Here is a 20,383-nt window from a genome sequence, read left to right on the forward strand (position 1 = left end):
AGCCCTCATCGGCCTCCCCACTCCAATCAGGGGCAGGGCCAGCTGGCCAACTTCCTGCAGCCCCTCTCCCTGGCCAGCCACCCACCCTGAGGGGGGGCAAGGCCAGCAGCCAACCTCCCACGGCCCCTCCCCCCCCACAGGCCCAGCCCTGATTGGCCCCCATTTGGGTGGGTCAGCCTGACCCCACCCATGCACAAATTTGTGCACTGGGCCTCTAGTCCTATATAAAAGGCTAATATGCAAATTGTTTCCTCTGAAGTTTGACTGGGAGTTTGACCACTCACTATGACATGCACTGACCACCATGGGGTGGTGCGGAATGAAGGAAGGCCCCAGCCAGCAGCTGGCAGCTGGGGGAAGGAAGACCCCAATCAGCCCTGATTACTGGCTAGGCCTAGAGATCCTACCCGTGCACAAATTTTGTGCACCAGGCCTCTAGTATTTACATCTTAGTGAAACATGGAAATTCCCACAAAGTCCAATAACCTTGAAGAATATTTGATAGAAACAATAAATGCAGACCTAAATGAAAAAGAATGCCTAAAACGGATTCAAACTTCCTCAGATTTCAGACAAGATACAGATATGTCTAAAAGAAAGAATCACAGTTTTGAAAGACCTCTTTAGGGACCTTTTGGGGGAATAATAAGACCCTTGTGTGATAGAATATAGAAGAAACAAAAAGTGTCACTAAGAAACCTAATCCATGCCACACCTCAGAATGACAGTTAAGATGGAGCCAAAGGAGGAAAAATTAATGTCTGTCCCACATGCAAAATACACTCATCCCATCCCAATGTCCCCTAAAGTCTCTACACTTACAGTGTCAAGTCAAAATCCCAAAATCTCATCAGCTCAAAAGTCCCAAATATAATCATTTAAATATTCTAAATTTGGTATGAGTGAAACTCTGAGTATAATCCATCTTGGGTTCAATTCCTCTCTATGGACCTCTGAAACTTAGGAACCAATTGTCTGCCTCCAGAATACAACAATGAAACAAGCATAAGATAAAAAGTTTAAACAGTTCCATTCAAGATAGAAAAGTAGAAAGAAAAAAGAAGGAATGTTTTTGAAATTCTAGCTTATAAGTTCCTTTAGATTTCAAGGGTTGGAAATAAATCCTCTGTGGTTTTCAGCTCTGCCTTCTGAATTTTCCCTTTCTTTCTTTCTTTCTTTCTTTCTTTCTTCCTTCCTTCCTTCCTTCCTTCCTTCCTTCCTTCCTTCCTTCCTTCTTTCTTTTCTTTTCTTTTGTTTTCTTTTTTTTCTTTCCTTCCTTCCTTCCTTCCTTCCTTCCTTCCTTCCTTCCTTCCTTCCTTCCTTCCTTTTTTGTTGTTTTGTTTCTATTTTAAAGAAGGGTAGAAAGGATCTGTTGCTGAGAAGTTTAATGAGTCTGTTTCCTGATTATACACTTATGTCTAGTAACATGATTTCATTTAATACTCTCTGTCCTTCTTGGTTCAAGCTAGAAGTCTTCTTCTGATATAAATATCTCAAAAATCTTGTAGTTCTCCCATGTATGGGAGATTCACTCCATTAGACATGAGGCTTCTCTATACTTCTTTCCTGGAAAATTCCATCCCCATTCTTTTTTTTTTTTAAATATATTTTATTGATTTTTTTACAGAGAGGAAGGGAGAGGGATAGAGAGTTAGAAACATCGATGAGAGAGAAACATCGATCAGCTGCCTCCTGCACATCCCCCACCGGGGATGTGCCCGCAACCCAGGTACATGCCCTTGACCGGAATCGAAACTGGGACCCTTCAGTCCGCAGGCCGACGCTCTATCCACTGAGCCAAACCGGTTTCAGCCCATCCCCATTCTTGACTTCTGCTTAGGTCACTGGGAGGTTCTATTGGTCACACTTTTTTTTTCCTCCATAAAAAAACCTTTGTGTAACTGATTTTTTAAAAAAAATCTGTCTGAGGTTATTAACAAAAGGTTGTCCAGCCATACTCTCAGCTTTATTCTACTGTATATTTTCCTAATGGTGAAACTCAGTTTTAGTATCTTTCACAATCTGAATGAATTGAAAATTTTCCAAAATATCTAGTTCTGAATGAGTTGAGAATTTTCCAAAACATCTGGTTCCTTTTTGTGTAACAGTTCTATCAACTTATTCTCCTGCATTTTACTATAAGCAGCAGAAGTAACTAGGATTCACATTCAAACTTTTGCTTGGAAATCTCTTCAGCTAAATGGTCGTAGCATACAACTTGTACTTTCTACATAAGCTATAGACCACAATTCCACTGAGCTTTTGCCCACTATAGAACAAGGATCTCCTTTCCCTAAGTTTCTAATAACATGCCCTTCATTTTCTTTGGAGCCCTCTTAGCAGTACCTTTAACTTCCATTATTTCTATCAACAGTCTCTTTGTGATTTAGATATTCTCTAAGGTTATTTAGATTTTCTCTACCATACTCCTCACTTCCTTCTGAGACCTTAGCAGAATCATAAATGTTCATAATTCTACTAACAGGCTGTTCAAGACAATCCAGGCTTTTCTTTTTCTATTTTTCAATCAGAGTCTTCAATATTCTTCTAACCTTCACCTGCCACCCAGTTACACATTTTTAGATGACCTTTATCAATCAGTGTTCAACTAGAGAGGCAGAGGGCTTTATTGCCACAAATTGGCTTATTCAATTGTGGGGACTGCTTAGGCAAGTCCCAAATCCATAGAGCAGGCTACCAGAAAGGGCAGGCTGGCATCTGGGGGCATAGAAAGAAGTTATTATACACAGGAAGAATTTCTTCTTCAGGGACGCCTCAGCTCTGTTTTAAAGGACTGTTAACTAATTGTATCAGGCCTGTGCAGATTATCTAGGATAATCTCCTTCACTTACATCAACTGATTATGCACTTTAGTCACATCTACAGAATACCTTTGCAGCAGCATGTAGACTAGTGTTGAATAACTGGGAACTATAGCTTAGTCAAGCTTACACATCAACAAGACCATGACAAGCTAACTAAACTTAAGGATATAAAATGTATCCTTTGGGACTGTGAATTATTTCCAACAGGTAGTAATAACTGGCTTCAGTTTTTCCAAAACAACATTCAATGAAAGAAGAAGAATACTTATAAAATTTTGGGAAAAAAAAGGTGCAATCCAAGAGTTATAAATTAAGCCAAGTATAAAGATACACACACACACACACACACACACACACAACACACACACACACACACACACACAATTTCTCAGGAAATAAAAAAACCACAATCTCTCTTTGAATTACAAAAAAACAAACAAACAACAACAACCAAATAAAATATTCTACTATATTTTGTTAAAATAGAGTCAAATCAAATCAAAATAAAGAAGGAAAGAGTGAAGAAGCCATGGCAAACATGAAGGAAGGAAAGATAAAAGGATGAAGCTGATAAGTATTGAATTCATTTAAGTATATAGAACTCATTTAATATATAGAATTCATTGAAATATATAGGCCAAGCAATTGTAGAACTTATAGAAAAAGTACATACATAGAAACCTTGAAAATATATATTTTAAATTATCAGATATATTTTTAAAATTGAGAGATAATTTGGAGAAGTTTAAATGTGATAATTTTATCATTTTATTGGTAGATTTTCAGTAAAGAATTTTGATAAATTAGGAAATAATTTAAGTTTTAAAGTTCATAAAGTATTCTTTAAAATGTTTTCAGAATAATCCCTGACCAAGTTAAACCAATGGGTAACATACATATTATTTTAGCTAGACATAATGCTACCTCTACCAATTTAGAAATTTGGTTACCAATGAAAAGAGGAGAGATTAAACATGCATATATTTATATTGATTCCCTCAGTCTCCAAATGAATGAAAGGCATTTGGCAAGAAACCCTCATGGGATAATTTTTCTATAAATATATAAATAACATACTTTTCTATAATTATAAATACTTCATTTTATACTGTTTTCTAGATCTAAGCAAACATTTATGAATCAGGTAATCTAGTAATTGTCTTTAGGAGCAAAGTGATGTTTAGATATATATATTTCTGACATTTGAGATAGGCTAAACAGCAAAATTCCAGTGTTTTGTGCATGTTGTTTCTTGAAATATAAGATAACTCAAGTTATTTCCCCTTGGGATTTTCCCAAAAGAGCAAGATTAATTGCTTGACTAAAGATAGGCTTACATAATTTATAGATGCATATGTGGTCTATTGTGCTGTATTTAATATCTCTCATAGGATAGCAAGCTTAAAGGATAAAGTAAATTAGAGACCTGCTATCTCTCTGTTTTGTTTTAATTGGGCTTTAAAAAGGTTTCATTAAAAATTATATGGAAACTAAAGAAAAACAGATTAGCAAGCTCTAAGATCAAATGGATTGGCAGAAATAATAAGCAGAATGTTTTTAGTGGTCCATGGCACATTGACAGAAGTTATTAAATTGATAACAAATACCAGCCTAACATATTGTATTGTCTTGAGGAAAAGGGGAAAGATTAATATAATGTAGTTCAGAAAACGCACTGAGATACTCTTCAGGAACAATACAAAGTAAAGAAGAAAAGACAGATGAATTTGACTATAGCGCATTAAAATTAAGAGTTTCAGCTTATCAAAAGACCACCTCTCTTTTGGGTTAGAAATACCCTTTACAAGCATTGCATGCTAATATGATACCTAATACACTGTGATTTGATCATAGCCACATGTTCATTTTTATCTTTAACCCAGAAGCAGTCAAGAGACACTACGGTGACAACAGCTCCTCCTTGTGAACAATGTCACCTGTAGACAGGCCTGCAGCAGCACTTTTTTTCTGCACTTTAATGCAATCTTCTTCATGGCTCAAAACTTAGCATTAGTTATGAGTGACTGAGAGAGTGGTGGCTAAAAGGTCAGCGTGACTGTCAAGGTAAGATAAGTCCATATTCCTGCAAAAGCCCTGTGTTTAGATATGTGTATTTATATAAATGTCTGAGTTTCAAACTATTTAACAGAGAACAGAGGATATATATAGTTATTTCTAATGTACATTATCAAATTTTTTAGTTTGTACACATTTGACACTCCAGAAATATCATTTCAAAATTAGGATTGAGTCCTGGCCAGTGTGGCTCAGTTGGTTGAATGTTGCCCCATGCACCGAATGATCACAGGTCCAATTACTGGTCAGGGCATAAACCAGGTTGTTTGGTCCCCAGTCTGGGTGCACGCAGGAGGCAACCAATCAATGCTTATTTCTCTGTCTCTCTCTCTCCATCTTTCTTTCTCTCTCTCTAAAACAATAAAAATATATATATTTTTAAAATTAGGATTGAAATCAGTATCTTAAACCTAGTGATTACAAATATGGATCCTAATGAAAGCAAATGACGAGATAAAATATAGAGCCTCACTTTGGGATCCAAATGATAAGTTATAGGGACCAAATTTAATAACTGTTCTAAATGGTGTCTGTGCCTAGAGTAATTATTGTTACAGTCGAGTAACAACTCAAAAAGTTTCATGAGTTCAGCATTTTTATCTATATTGTTACTCTCTGCATCCCTTTCCTAAAATGGATTTTAGCAGTTTCTCTGATGATTTATGCTAAAACCTCAGATTTCAATTCAGATTTTTTAAAGGAAGCTTCATGTTTCAAACAACACATTTTACTTTACTTGGGATAGCAGTTAGAAATAGAATATATATATATATCCCCATTCATTTAGGTTTTCATATGATCTGGTTAAAAAAAAAAGGTTTCGCCCTATATACCCATGAGATTCATAGCCTTGTTGCAAATTAAAGAACATTTTCTATTTATTCCTCATTAGTGTTGGCATGTAAGCATTTTCCAAAAAGAACTTGTCACATTATTTTATTTAACTTTCTGAGAAATCACCAAAGATTTAAAAATGTGAGAATTATTCTTACATGTAATATTTTAAATAAAATTATCATGTTGCTGCCTAAATATGCCAAAAATATAGTTGAAAGTTTTTTCTCTTATAAGTTGTCATGAGGAATTTGGAATTCATGCTCTCTTATTGGATGACTCATATGATCCTGAGATGTATATATAAGAAAGTTATCTTTAAAAAGGAATTCATTCTTGTGTAGTGATACAGAATGGATTTGTTGTGTCAAGCTAATTAGTCCATAAAATAAATGAATCCATAATGCTAGGTCTTTCTAATATGCTCCATTAACAAGAGCTAACTGGCTCAAATATAAACTTATTATATTGATTAATAATATAAATATGTGTCAATATTTTAAAAAATTAAGATGCAAAGTATCATTTTTCTGTACAGTAAATTATACCAGTCTGGGGGAAAACTTGAGTAATTCTTAAAACAAACTCAAATGTAGAATTTTTTACATGACACCAAGACCTTAATTTTAGTCATCACTGGAAGCAGTTGAAGGAAATAATGGGTCTTACACTTAGTATAATCAGACTTGATTAGAAAGTACCAAAGAAAAAACAGGAATAAAATATATCAACTTTGATTTTATTTTCAATTTTGAAATTGGGGGGGGGGAAGAAAAACATATTCTAGTGTGGTGAGTTTCTTGTCAATGGCAACATGAAGCCAATAAAATGAAAGGAATAACATATCTATCCTGAGGCAGTACCTGACATTGAGGATCACTTTCAAAAGGAAACATTTCCATTAGGAAAGCCTGAATTTTATCAAAATTTGGATTAGTCCCAATAGGAATATCTTGTCTTGAATCATTTTATGAGGTTGCTTATTACACTGTCAAGGAAAAGAAGTGATAAATGACTAAAGATTAAAATGAGATTTTGGAAAAGCCATATGCCCAGAATATAAATGGTCAAATGGCTGTGGAATGGATAGAAGATAAATGTGAACTCCCTTGGAACTACTTAAAAAAGCCCAGATCTAAGCTAGCAGGAAGTATGGAAGCCTGAGAGCTGTTAAGAAGCAAACTTCTATTTGTCAAGAGACTTCTTTTTAAATAAAGTGTTAGAAAATGAGAAAGTAAAGATACTATACCATAAAAACATTTGCTTTGATAGACTTTATGTATTACTTAGATATTAGTCACCTCTCCAGATATATTGTACCTAAAATGGCTCATACATAATATCATTGTCATCTATGAATTCTTTGGAGATCTTGTTAAGATTAAAATTCTATATCTGTGCTGCCCAGGACATCATGAATGGGTAGTTTTGGGTAGAGCTTGACATTCTGCATTGCTGACATAAGCCAAGTGGACATCAATATTGCTGATATCAATGAACACTGAGTGGAAAGGTTCTCATGGCTGACTAGCTGATACAGAGGAAGGTCAGTGTCGGGATAGACCAAATCAGAACACTTCTTCAAAAAGAAAATGACTCAGTCAAAATAATGACAGGTAACAGTACAGAATGGCATGGAAGCCTCCTTGCCTCATGGTCCACGTGTTTTCTTGACTATTCTAAAGACATGGGAAGGAGAAGAAGCCGTGTTAGAGGGGAAAAAAAATTACTCATCTTTTCCCATTGCCACAACAGTACCTACCGTCTGCATACAGTCCAGTGAAGTTAATTTTCAATAAAGCAACAGAACTATTTCAAATTTCTGTCCTTCTTGTTTATCTTCCATGTGTCTTTTTCTCCATTTCCACTCAGAGCCCATTAGTTATCATGGAAACAATGCCTGGTGTGCGTGAGAAACAGAGACTGAGGCAAAGTGCTGAACGTTACATTCGATCCTCTGAGCTGGGTTTCTACCACAGTTGGACAGCAGCAAAATTAAATCAGAAATTAACTCGGGCATTATTCTGGATTCAGCTCCAGAAGGCAGGCTGCTGGTCTCTGCAGGAGAACATATGAATCTGAGCTGCAGTGGACGGTTAGGCAATGAACACCACACTGGGAGAAAACGGATTTGTAGGAGGAAGGGATAAATAAAAGTTCTCTATCTCCTTTCTATGAATTTCAAAATGCCCCTTTGGTGTGAGGTGATAGGATTACTGCATTAAAAAAACTGTTAGAACTGAGGAAAATAACATGGTCTTCATCCTTTAGGAAACAGTCTCTGGTTAGAAAACATAAAAACGACATTCACATTATATAAGGTTTCTGTTTACATATATGCAGGCAAGATAAAGACTACTAAACTGGAGGTGTCCATAGAAAATCTGAACCTGATTTGTTAAGGCATGAAGACAAATGGTAATCAAACAGAGCACTTTACAATGAACAGCCATGAACACAGGAGTACAGTTTACTGCTGCTATTAGCGATAATTGGGTTTTGGAAGGAGCCAGAAGCCGAATGCAATATAGGTAATTAAAGAACAAGCTTTTGTTAACACTGGCAATCAAGGGGTTGTGATTTTACAGACTTGGAACCTATTATGATGCCCTGTGAGTAGTCTATTTTTAAACAGGTAGTGTATTTCTCTTTTTTACAACACTAAAGTGTAACCATGGCAAACAGACAGGTCATTTTCTATTCAAACTATTTACTATCAATTTAAGGCAAAGATGAGCATGTTTAGAATCCAGAATTACCATGGAAACCATATTCTTAATCCCGAGGACTGGGGAGCAATTGCTTATGAAATTGTGATGGCTAAATTACAAGTCCCTCAACACTGCATTTTTGTAACTACTATCTCAAAACTAAGCATATGGGTTTTTATTTTGTTTCCCTTTAAAATGAACTCATTGTTTTTTTTAATAAGATGCCTATAACATTTTGATTAGGTAACTTAAAGCAAACATGGCATTTCAAAATATGATGGCTGAGAATCAAAGTTAAAGTCATAATGAATATAAACAACAATTACAATTGTCATACCAGATGTTCAACATTTCTGGAGAAATAACATAGACTTAACATTTTTAAAAAGCTCAAAAATAAAACATGAAAATAATACCAGTACATTTAATAAGTAGGAACCTTTTGGGAAAGTTCCTAAAATATGCTACTTAGAAAGAAAACCTGAATCTCAAGGAAAGCCAAAATAAGTTTTAAGACTGAAGGCAGAATAGGTAGACTTAAGCAATTCCCAAGAAGAGAAAAGGCATTAGACACTTTTTCTCAAAAAGTGTCATCAGTTGTTAATTAATGTGGAAACTTGAAATCTTGGGTGGTGTTTTCCTGTAGGACAGTGAGAAGGTGGACCTTTAGATGGCATGGAGGGCTATGTAAAAACTATAGATCAAACAAAGTCTAGTGATTTATAATAAATAGCTCAAGATCTCATCCAGCTAAAAGACTTCCACGATCTGGCCCCCTCCAGATACATTTGGAATGAAGATGTAATTGGACGTTCTATTTAGAGTATATGCTATTAAAGTAGGCTTTTACCAACACCAAATGGGCCTAGTAACATAATTCAACAAGGAAGCAAATAATGGAATGGAATTAAACAAAGAAAAACATACACCCACACAGGTGAATTTAGCACTGGGGGGCTTCAGCTGAATTTTTTTTAAAAAAATTCTGAATTAAATACAAAATGTCCACAGCATAGTCTTCCCAGCAAGTACATTATTTGTTAGAAGCCAGATTGCTGCTTCAATGCATTCTGATTCCTTATTTTGTTACATAATAATATGCTTAAAAAGCAACACATTGTGAGCTTGGGAGCTGTTAGGCATTTATTTACCATGGTGGGTTAATCTCATTCAGTGAGGTATAGAAACCCAATAATGAGTGCTACAGTATATAAGCTAATTGCTAGGATAAAACCAAATGAATAATTACTTAACTCTGGAATGAGGCCTGCGGGAATTTTTCTTTAATAAAGGTTTAATTCACCAGTGATAATGAATGCAATCTCACATACTACTGAATAACACCATTAACATAATGACTATGATACAAAAACTATAATTAGAACTAAACAGAAACGTTAATTACAACCACCAAGGTACTGAATGAAATACTGTTGTTTAAGAAATTGACCTGCTTTGCTGTCATGCTTTATGGGCTCAAGAATATCTCTGTAATTAAATATACATGTTTATAAAAATATATAGAATATAGTTTATATCATTCTACTGGAATTCTCTGAAATGTAATAAATATCTTAATGAAAAATTATGCAGAATTTGAAAGACAAGTTAAACATTAAAATGATTAAATTTTTTTATCTTGGTTAAAAGCAAATATCAATATTTGTGTTAAAATTTTTCAATATTAGAGAGAGCAGGTATCTTCAATTTTGCATTTTATTGGTGTTAACTCTATGAGCACTAGAAAAGTAGTTATGAAAAATGAGCAAATCAATAAAGTTTGAAACATTACTATAATAATTTGGAAAAATAAGTTGCATAATAAATGAAAAGTCAAAGTACTAAACTGATACTTCTAAAAAGACAAAGCTGTGATTCTTATAATTTTTTGAATTTCAGTTACCCAATATATAAATATGTATATATTTAACTGCACATATAATAGATTTATGTATCTAAATATATGTTGATAAGCATTTTGAAACCAAGTGTCACACTCTATTAAGCATCAAAAACAATAACAACTCTCTATTATACAGACACTTTCAATGCTTAGGTATACTTATAAATATTAACAAAAAGATAAAGCCATTTGCCTCAAATATGTTATATTGACAACTTTATTGGCACTGAGCTTTTACAATAAAGGAATATTTATTTTTTACTAAATTATTGGGGAGATCAACCGAAGGACTTGTATGCATGCATATAAGCATAACCAATGGACACGAGACACTGGGGGGTAGGGGAGGCCGGGGGAAGATCAAGGGGAAAAAAGAAAGGAGGCATATGTACTACTCTTTGTAATACTTTAAGCAATAAAACAAAATTTAAAAAAATTTATTGGGGTGATATTGGTTAATACAATTATATATGTTTCAAGTGTACATTTCTATAATACATTATCTGTATACTAGAGGACTAGTGCATGAATTCATGCACAGGTGGGGTCTGGCCTGCCCGCCCCAATGGGGGCCCATCGGGCAGGGCTGGCCATGAGGTCTAATGCTGGAGCTATAGCTCTCCCCCAGCTGGATCTAATTATACTTTAAAGATGGCCAAAAGAAAACCCACAATAGAACTGTTTTGCATTTCATGTGTCATGAGATGAAGTTGTTTATGTGTTGTTTGCAAATGTATATCAAGATGGATGATGGCTCTTTAATGATTTTTGTGTTCTTCCTGGAGCTCTGCCCTCATTTTCCCAATGTGATCTTCATGTCTATTTATTTAAAAGTTTGTCTGTTTTTGAATGTGCCTACCCTTCACAGTTGCTCCTGGCAGCCTGCGGGTCCTCTTCACCGCCCCTTTTAAAAAGAGATTGAAAGCTCACCTAATCTGCAAGGCACTGCAATTTTACAAAATCCCCAACCAGCCTCTCTACATTCCTCAGCAAAGGGCCACCATCAGGCTAATGCTTAGGTCACCTTTTTGGCTAATTTAGAATGTCTCCTGGGGCTGCAGGGCCATGGAGAGAGAATTCCACACCTTGGTTGCAGTATTAGCAGAGCCCTCTGGAGACTCTGGTCAGGGACAGGAGGGACTGGTAATTATTTTCTTGTGCTTTCACTAAATGTACATGCACCAGGGAGCCAGGCAGTGATTTAGGGGTGTTGGGGGCTGATTGGGGGCAGGGCCAGCCACGGGGAGAGGCCGCTGGCAGTTGGATCAGGCTGGTTGGCTGCTGCAGTGCGTGTCATAGCCACCATTCTTTCTGGTCATTCCACCATAATGGTCTCTGGGCTTTTATATATATAGATTACATTATGTGTCTACCACCCATCTTATGAGCCAAATCAGTAAGACTGGAAAAATATATCCCTGGCTACTCATTATCCTTTTACTTCATTATTCTGTTTTAATGGAATATATATATATATATCCATCAATTGCTCCACTGCATTACAATGTATTTTTCAATAATCCAACACAAATTCTGAGGTCTCATATTTGTGACCTCTCCAATAACATACCTGCCAAGTGCCACTATTCCAACTGTCTGCCATGCCATTAAAACTCCCTTCTTTAGTGGAATATTGCCTAGTAATAATGTATATGACAGATGTATTTATCCTTCATAGTACTTCTTACAATTTTCTGTGACCTGGATGAATGCTGGTCACAAGCCGATTGCAAACCATAGCAACCACCCTGATGATAAACATGAGGGAATAGAAGGGAAGGAGCATTAGCTTAGATGTAGCCTTTCCCACGCTGCTCTCATATCCTCTTATGCTAATAAAGCATGTGAATAGAATGGATTGCTATTTCCAAGTTTCTCATTTGCCATCCAACATCCTGTGGAATGTGCCTAAAACAATTTGACTTAAACGGCCAGCTTTGACTATGGGACTCCAGACTCATAGTGACTGTAACTCCTAAATTGGTCTTTGAACAACAAAAGCTTTTGTTCTATCAGGGAATGTCATCCTCTTGCACAACCTTTGGTGGGTTACAGTATGTAGGATGGAAAAGGAGGAAGGGACTATGATCTAGCAAACTAGATGGGTCAAATAAACTCTGGCACCAAAGGGATGAGATATCACCTTCATTATTTAGATGCTTATTTAATTGCCAGGTGGGCACCTCCAACCGAATGATCTACAAACTAACCCCTACTTGGTATTGATCTTCAAAAGTCTTCCTTCTTTTATATCCCCTACCTCTGTTAATGGTGACACTATCAGCTCAACTTCTGAGCAGGAAGTCCAGAAATTTTTCTCTGCATTCTTATATTCAATTGGAGAGTAACCTTTAAATACTTCTTAATTTTTCTTGTCATTCTAAATAATTCTTTCATTTTTCTCATTGAGAAGGCAAGGGTATAGAATATAAAATAATTTTTCTACAGCAGAAACTTGAATGAACTTTAAGTTACCTTGAATTAAAAGAACTATTTTATACCCATTAAAAGCTAACACTAGGATTTAAAAATAATGCATTAACCTGGACAGCATAATGTTAAGCATTTTTTGAAAATGTGTCACTAACAATCATAAATGTGGATTAAATACTATTAATCCACCCAAGCAGATATAGAAATGCCTGTTGTCGTACATTAACTCCCCACAACACATAGGATGAAATTACCTCTAACTGTATGATTAGAGAGAGACCCCATGTTGCTCGCATTAAGCAACCCTATGACTTGCCTGACTTTGAAAGGAGAAGGAGGAGGGATTTCCTAATGGCTCCCAGCAATCGGTACTTTTACCCTTGGGTGACCTCTGTAGTTAGAGAATGCATGCATAGTCTGAGATAGGTTCACCTTGCTATAAACCTTGAACCATTCTGCAAATACACGAAAAAATAAATTAAGTTAATTCAAGTGCTGTTGCTGCTGCTAACACTGTCCTACACTGAGGAGGAAAAAAAATTAGGTGGGTTCAAGCTTTGGGGAGGACTGTAGAGAAGGAAAACTTGGAAATGGCACAAAAAATTTACATTCTTTGTATGCTTATTGGCATATAAAATATCTGAAGAGGAGAAAGAAATAAAACATGTATTTTGTTGTATAAAATTAGTTACCATGGTTTAAGCATGTGGCTCTATCCAGATACTAGGCTTTTCTTCTTCTTTTTTATTTTTTATAATTTCCACTTCATAATATATCAAAGCTCCTGTCCAAACAGAGCCTGATACTACACCCACAGTAAAATTCTGCCTTTTCTGTATTTTTAATTAACTCGATCCCAGCAGTGGTTTTTAACAGCTAACATTTTGTGTGAGTTACAGTATGCACACTACTGAGACATAAATGCAAAGTAATCACCCTAATAAGTAGATATAAACATTTACAACAATTGCAACAAATCCCTGAAACAAATACGGGGATATAAAGAAAAATAACCAGCAGTAAGCCAGGAACTAAGTCTCAATACAGCAGCATGAGTATGAATGTCATTCAGAACTCTGGTCTTTTGTTGCCTTTAGTAATTTCAACACCCAAAGTCACTAATGAGCTTGAGAGAGAGAGAGGGAGAGGGAGAGGGAGAGGGAGAGAGGGAGAGAGAGAGAGAGAGAACTGATTTAAAAATAAAAACAAAAGCCAAGACTTCAATTTTCACATGTGTGCCAAAAACACTAGCAGAGAACTCTATGCACTTGTGTGACTATCATTTCCATAACAGAAAGAAATGATAATACTTCAGCCCAGAACCAAACAGGGCAAGCCGTTGGCATTCTACCCACAAAAAAACAACCAACAGGCCCTAAGGTGGGAAGAAGCTGGATGAATGTGAAGAGCAGAGAGAATGAGAATGGAGCTGGAGCCCAGTGAGGCAGACCAGAGTGGAACAAGATGAGGCTGGAGAAACAGATAGCAATGAGGACATGAAAAGCTTGGTAGGTCAAGATAAGGGGAACAGATGTTATTTTAGGCACAAGGATGACATGAGAGGATTTTAAGCATGATAGTACTATACTCTTGCTTATGTGTCTTAAAGGTTACTTTGGCTGTAGGTTAGAGTATGGGTTGTATGGAGCAAGAGTGAAACCAAGAAAAGCACCTATGGGCTATTATAGGAGGTGGTTTGGTATTCCGGGGTGAGGCTACACAGTATATAGATAGAGGCAGAAAAAAATAGATGAAGAACAGGAATTATGGGAGAGGGTAAGGAAAAGGAAGAAAGAATGAATCCCAGATTGAAATGTGGGCCTATGGGAGAATAATGAAGAACGAAAGCTCATACAGAATTTAAGTGAATAAATTTTCAGGTTTCTGACCTACACCAAGCAAGCACTCTCTCTTATATACCATGGATAATGTTACTGCCATTAACAATGTATTATCTACTATGACACAGAGATGGATACATAAATAATGATTGGGGGAAAATAATAAAGAATGTATAAGTGTGAGCTGAACACTGGTCTAGGAGCTTTCACCCATTTAAACCTCACAGAAACAAATGTCACAGGCGAGAAAATTCAGGTCCAGAAAAGTGACAAGCCCCAACATCACCCAGAAGATGAATATTAGAGCCAGGATTCAAAACTAAGGCAGTGTGCCTCCACGTCTATGCCTTTAACCTTTTATATGATGCAACTTCCAAAACATACGCATGTGCACATGTGAACACACACAGGCACATACATTGAAAGTTCTATGGTAAAGGTGCAATAGAACAAAGATTGATGTCAACTCTAAGCATCTGGGAATGTGTAAGAAATAAACAAAAATTGATGTTCCCCACAAAGTTCAACATGTTCAACAACTGGTGTTTCGTGCATAGTTGGGTATTTAGAGAACGACTTTTATAAGTGATATCTGGCTAGATATAAAGTTTGAGACATGATTTATCTCCTTCAAACGAGCAAAGAAAAACACATATCCAATTGTCCTAAAGTCCTTAAAACAGTTTCTGGCTCCTGGGAAGCAGAATGAAGGGAGGGAGGATATTATGCAGAGAACTGAAAATTTTAGGCGCCAATGCTTATCTGATTGTCATATATTTCTCTGTAGGTTAGAAATATACACATCTGCGTATACCTGCTAGTTTTTCAAGAAACAAAATAGTATAATCACCATAGTTTTATTTAGCCCTTTTAATTTTCTCAAGAAAACAAATTTTTTCATCGAAATATTAGAAAAATAATAATTTGCCTCAGTAAAAGAGAATACAAACATAGTATCTCTAATTTAGAAAGATACTGCACCTATATTCATTGTGCAGTATATTCATTTTAATATATGTATTATTAAAAACAAAAAGATATCAATATTTAAATTCTAGCTGATTCCCCTTTGGAGGCAGATGACTGTTTACCTCAGCAATGTAAAAATTGCCACCAGAGATCTTTTTTAAAAAAAAAATAGAAATGGTCCTTATTATCTAAGAAACAGCTGTATACCCCATAGGCAAGAAATGAAAGCTCTTAAAGGCATGATTTTTAAAATTCCAAATGTTATGTTACAGTAATGTAATACTAATTAAAATGACAGCTTGGAAATAAATTCAAGATGTCTACTCCATCATCCACAGTAAAGAAGAAAGGAAATGCAGATTGACCAAAATAATGGACAGCAAGTCAGTTGTGTTTACTTTGGGATATAATTTTTATTCAAATATTCCAGCCACAGAAATGAAAAAGAAAAAACAACAACAACAACTCAGAAATTGCCTGAGGTCTATGGAAGATCTTCTATCACACCCTTGATCAATGACTTCCTGTAACTCACTGCAGCCTGAGAACACACTGCTTTCTTTTCCAGCTGACGGTTAGCTGCTAACCCCTTGGCAACGGCCTAAGCTTAGCAGACCTTCCAAATCCTCTCTGGGGGAAAGTAGTTTAAATGGACAATCAGATAATAAGCTCTTGTTTTGTCCACATACAATTTGGTTAAGAAATTTTGTTCCAATGACCCATCTTTCATTATTTCAAAGGTAAAGAATCCGAGATAACAATAAAGAATGATTAGATTAGAAAGGTCTCAACTATCCATAAAGGGAGAAATCCCTGCAGAGTGAACACTCTATATTGTGCCCTTGTAGCATGATTATTTATGATTTAAGCCAGCAAAGTAGCAAATGAAGTGCAGGCTTAAGTTCATATCTTTTATAATACAAATCCTCTCTCTGTATTCATCTAGGAAGGAGTGAAAACAACCTTCTATTATAGGTAGTGAACTGAACCTTCAGGTAACAGAGAACATTTAAGTGTATGAAGAGTTCAAATACAGTATTTAGACCCAGATGACTGAATCAGAGATGGCTAAAACCATGTTCAGATATGAATACGCACTACCTTGAATTAACTTTTAGAAGCCATGTATGTTTTGAAATTGTAACAAAGATTAAGATAGGCAAAAGGTGTCTTGTCCCTTTTGTTTTAAGGATGGGTTCCAGAAACCTAGAAATGTTGACATTGATCTCCAGAGAAAATTATGCAACAGGTTTTTAGGAAGATGACTTGATTACATATATAAGGAATAAAGGGTCGAAATCAAAGGAGTCCAACCTGGGTCAGTAAGAAAATTCAAATTAAATCAATACTAATTCCTTTTTTTTATACTTTTCTCTATTAGAAGAGCAGAAGAATATCATAGACATACATGGTCCTAATTTCAGTAAGATATTCAATAGCCCAAGCCAGTTTTGCTCAGTGGTTAGTGTTGGCCCACGGACTGAAGGGTCATGGGTTTGATTCCAGTCAAGGGCATGTACCTCAGTTGCAGGCTTGATCCCTTGCCCGGTCAGGCATGTGCAGGAGGCAGCCAATCAATGTCTCTCTCTCACATTGATGTTTCTCTCTGTCTTTCCCTCTCTGAAATCAATAAAAATATACTATATATATTTTTATAGTATATAAAATCACATGAAATTATGGAACATAAGGTAGAAAGGTACAGAACAATGAAATAATATCAACCAGGAGTGCTATGCTGTTCTATGTAACTGGGTTCTTTTCTTTTGCAATATAGCCTCTCAGTGATTTCAAAGAACACAATGAAAGTCATGGTTATCCACTTTTAGAACACCAAAATTGACTTTATTCATTTATAATGGAATATTTAATTTTTTTTTCACTTTCATACTTTGGGCTGCTGCACATGCTTTTGCTTTCGTCTGCAACGACTTTACCCTGCCCTCTCTGTTTGGCCAACAGAAAAGCTCCTATATTTCCATCATTCAGTTTGACTTATAATTATATCCTCTAAAATAACTTCTCCGAGGAGCAACTGAAATATTTTTCCCATACTTGAGTGACTGAGCTAATCACATTGCTATTTAAAGTAGTTGTTTACTTGCTCTTCAGCCATCTAGAGTGCACCTGTCTTGAAAAAGGATTTTTTTCTTTAAATTTATCTTGGTATCCTGAGAAACATGATAGATAGTGAGTGTTTGATGAATAAACCCAACTTTGCATGATTCCAGAAGAAGTTAATCAGGATGGCGAGAAACGTGTACCAGAAATTGCAGAAGAAACTACATTTGGCTAAATGATAGAAAAGAAAACGCCTGGTAACACGAAAGGTGTTTACTGTTCATTGTTCCAGATTTCTACTGAGATGAGCCATAGGCTGTAAAGTGATTAACAAAATGGCAAATATGAGCAACAATGAGAGGGGATCACCAACATGACAACATTTTTTAGTAAATTATACAAAAAATAATAGCACAGATGAGATCATATTGAAAACAGGAAACAGTAGAGCCAAAAAATGACACACATCCAGAAGCCAGTTCCCAACATAGCAGTTTTATTAATAAAGAAGAAATTTCTCTATAAGAAAATTCCCTCACTTGCTATTGGGTAAATTCCTTATAATAAAGTCATAGGACTTCCTATAACTTTAGCTCCCTCCCAGTTCACCTTAGGCTGCTAAATCACTGGTTTTGTAAGTACAGTCCACCAGTCAAAAATCTCAAAATATAGTAAAGGATTTTTATGACACAGTTCAGGCAATTAGCCCTGAGCACTCATCAAACCACTTATGGGCAATTACTAACCCTGAGTAGACTTCTCCTCGTCAATGCATAATTTTTAAGTATTTAAGTATGTGAAATATGTAAAGATATACTTTTCCCAAAATAACTTACCATTGAAAACAAAAGTCAAATTTGTAAACATCAACTTGTGCTCACACTAAAAGTCAAGGAAAATAATATATTCTGACATCTGAGATAAAAAAACAAAATGATAAAGCAATGGGCTTAGAAGAATCAAAAAGAGCACAATGAGGTCAAGTAAATTGAAGAAATGCAATTGCAGAATTGATATACGCACCCAAAGCAAAGAATAGTAAAATTGGTGCTATAGAAAATTTGAATTCATTTTGGAGGGAGAAAATATCTAGCAAGCAGAAAGGCTAGAAAATGGGTATCTAGTAGACATCTATGTGTTCCTACAGAAGGTACCAGAAAATATTGGATTAAAAATAAAAATCAATACCAGAAAAATTTTAATAACCATACCAATAAATAATCCAATTAAACTAAATTTTCTGATCTATAAAATTGTCTGAATCTCTATATCTAAAGGACTTACTAAAAAACAGGAAATTAATATAGAAAAAATACAAAGCTATATGGCAATTGAATTTTTAAATTTTAAAGACAAATAAAGATTCTCCTAATTATCCAGATTGAAACAGCTTGAGGAGAGATGGCTTCAGAATTCCCCACCCCCAAATATTAAACGCTAAAATGAAATGAAGTGATACCTACAGAGTTTGTAAAGAAAATAACTGTAACCCAAGATTTTGATGTGCAGCCAATTGTAGGTCATATGTAAATACAAAAGAAAGATTCTCTAAATGCTGAAGCTCAGAATCTAGAATATTAGGTATTTTTTCTATAAATATGATTTGAAGGTGTATACCAGCCAACCAAAAGGTGAACCACAAGAAAGAGTAAATAAAAAAAAAACTGAAACGACCAACAAAACACCAAAATATAAAAAAGAATCTGTATCAGGGCAGAAACATTGAAAAACTGCAAACTATATAGACTGCAGGGTCCCAAGGACATGCTCATTTCAAACCATCTACACTTAAAAAAATACTATCTAAATTTTTAAAATAACCATCAAATTGGGAAGAAAATACATCTGGAATTTTGGCAGAAAATAAGCTGTTTTTCTTAGTATATAAAGAACATTTCTAAATTATTAAGAAAAAGAAAACCACACCAATTAAACAAATCAACAAATAACCCAAATGGACAATTAACAAATGAGAAATTTAAAGTTGTAAGAAAGCTATGATAAAAGATTAGCTTTTACTAGCAACCAAATAAGAAAATTTAAAACAATACTGTGAAATCATGTTTCATCAGATTAGAAATAATGAAAAAGTATGATACCACTCCAACATGGCCAGGATGAAAAGAAATGGATATTCTCATACATAACTTCTGATAATATATAAATTGTTATAGTCTTTCTGGACAGACATTTGACAACATGGATCAATATCCTAACAATTATTTACTCTGACTCAACAATTCCACATTAAAATTACTGAAAAGCTTCTGCACAGCAAAAGAAACCACAAAAAAAAACCCAAGAAAGCCCAGTGCATGGGAGAACATATTTGCCAATGTTATCTCTGATAAGGGTTTAATCTCCAACATTTACAGGGAACTCATACAACTTAACAAAAGGAAGATAAACAATCCAATCAAAAAATGGGCAATGGACCTAAATAGATACTTTTTAGAAAACGACATACAGAAGACCAAGAGACATATGAAAACATGCTCAAAGTCACTAATCATCCGAGAGATGCAAATGAAAACGACAATGAGGCACCATCTCACATCTGTCAGAATGGCTATCATCGATAAATCAACAAATGACAAGTGCTGCCAAAGGATGGGGAGAAAAAGGAACCCTCTTGCCCTGCTGGTAGGAATGCAGACTGGTGCACCCACTGTGGAAAACAGTATGGAGTTTTCTTTAAAAACTAAAAATGGAACTCCCATTTGACCCAGT

Source organism: Myotis brandtii, unplaced genomic scaffold (genome assembly GCF_000412655.1).
Source record: "Myotis brandtii unplaced genomic scaffold, ASM41265v1 scaffold34, whole genome shotgun sequence".
NCBI lineage: Eukaryota > Metazoa > Chordata > Mammalia > Chiroptera > Vespertilionidae > Myotis > Myotis brandtii.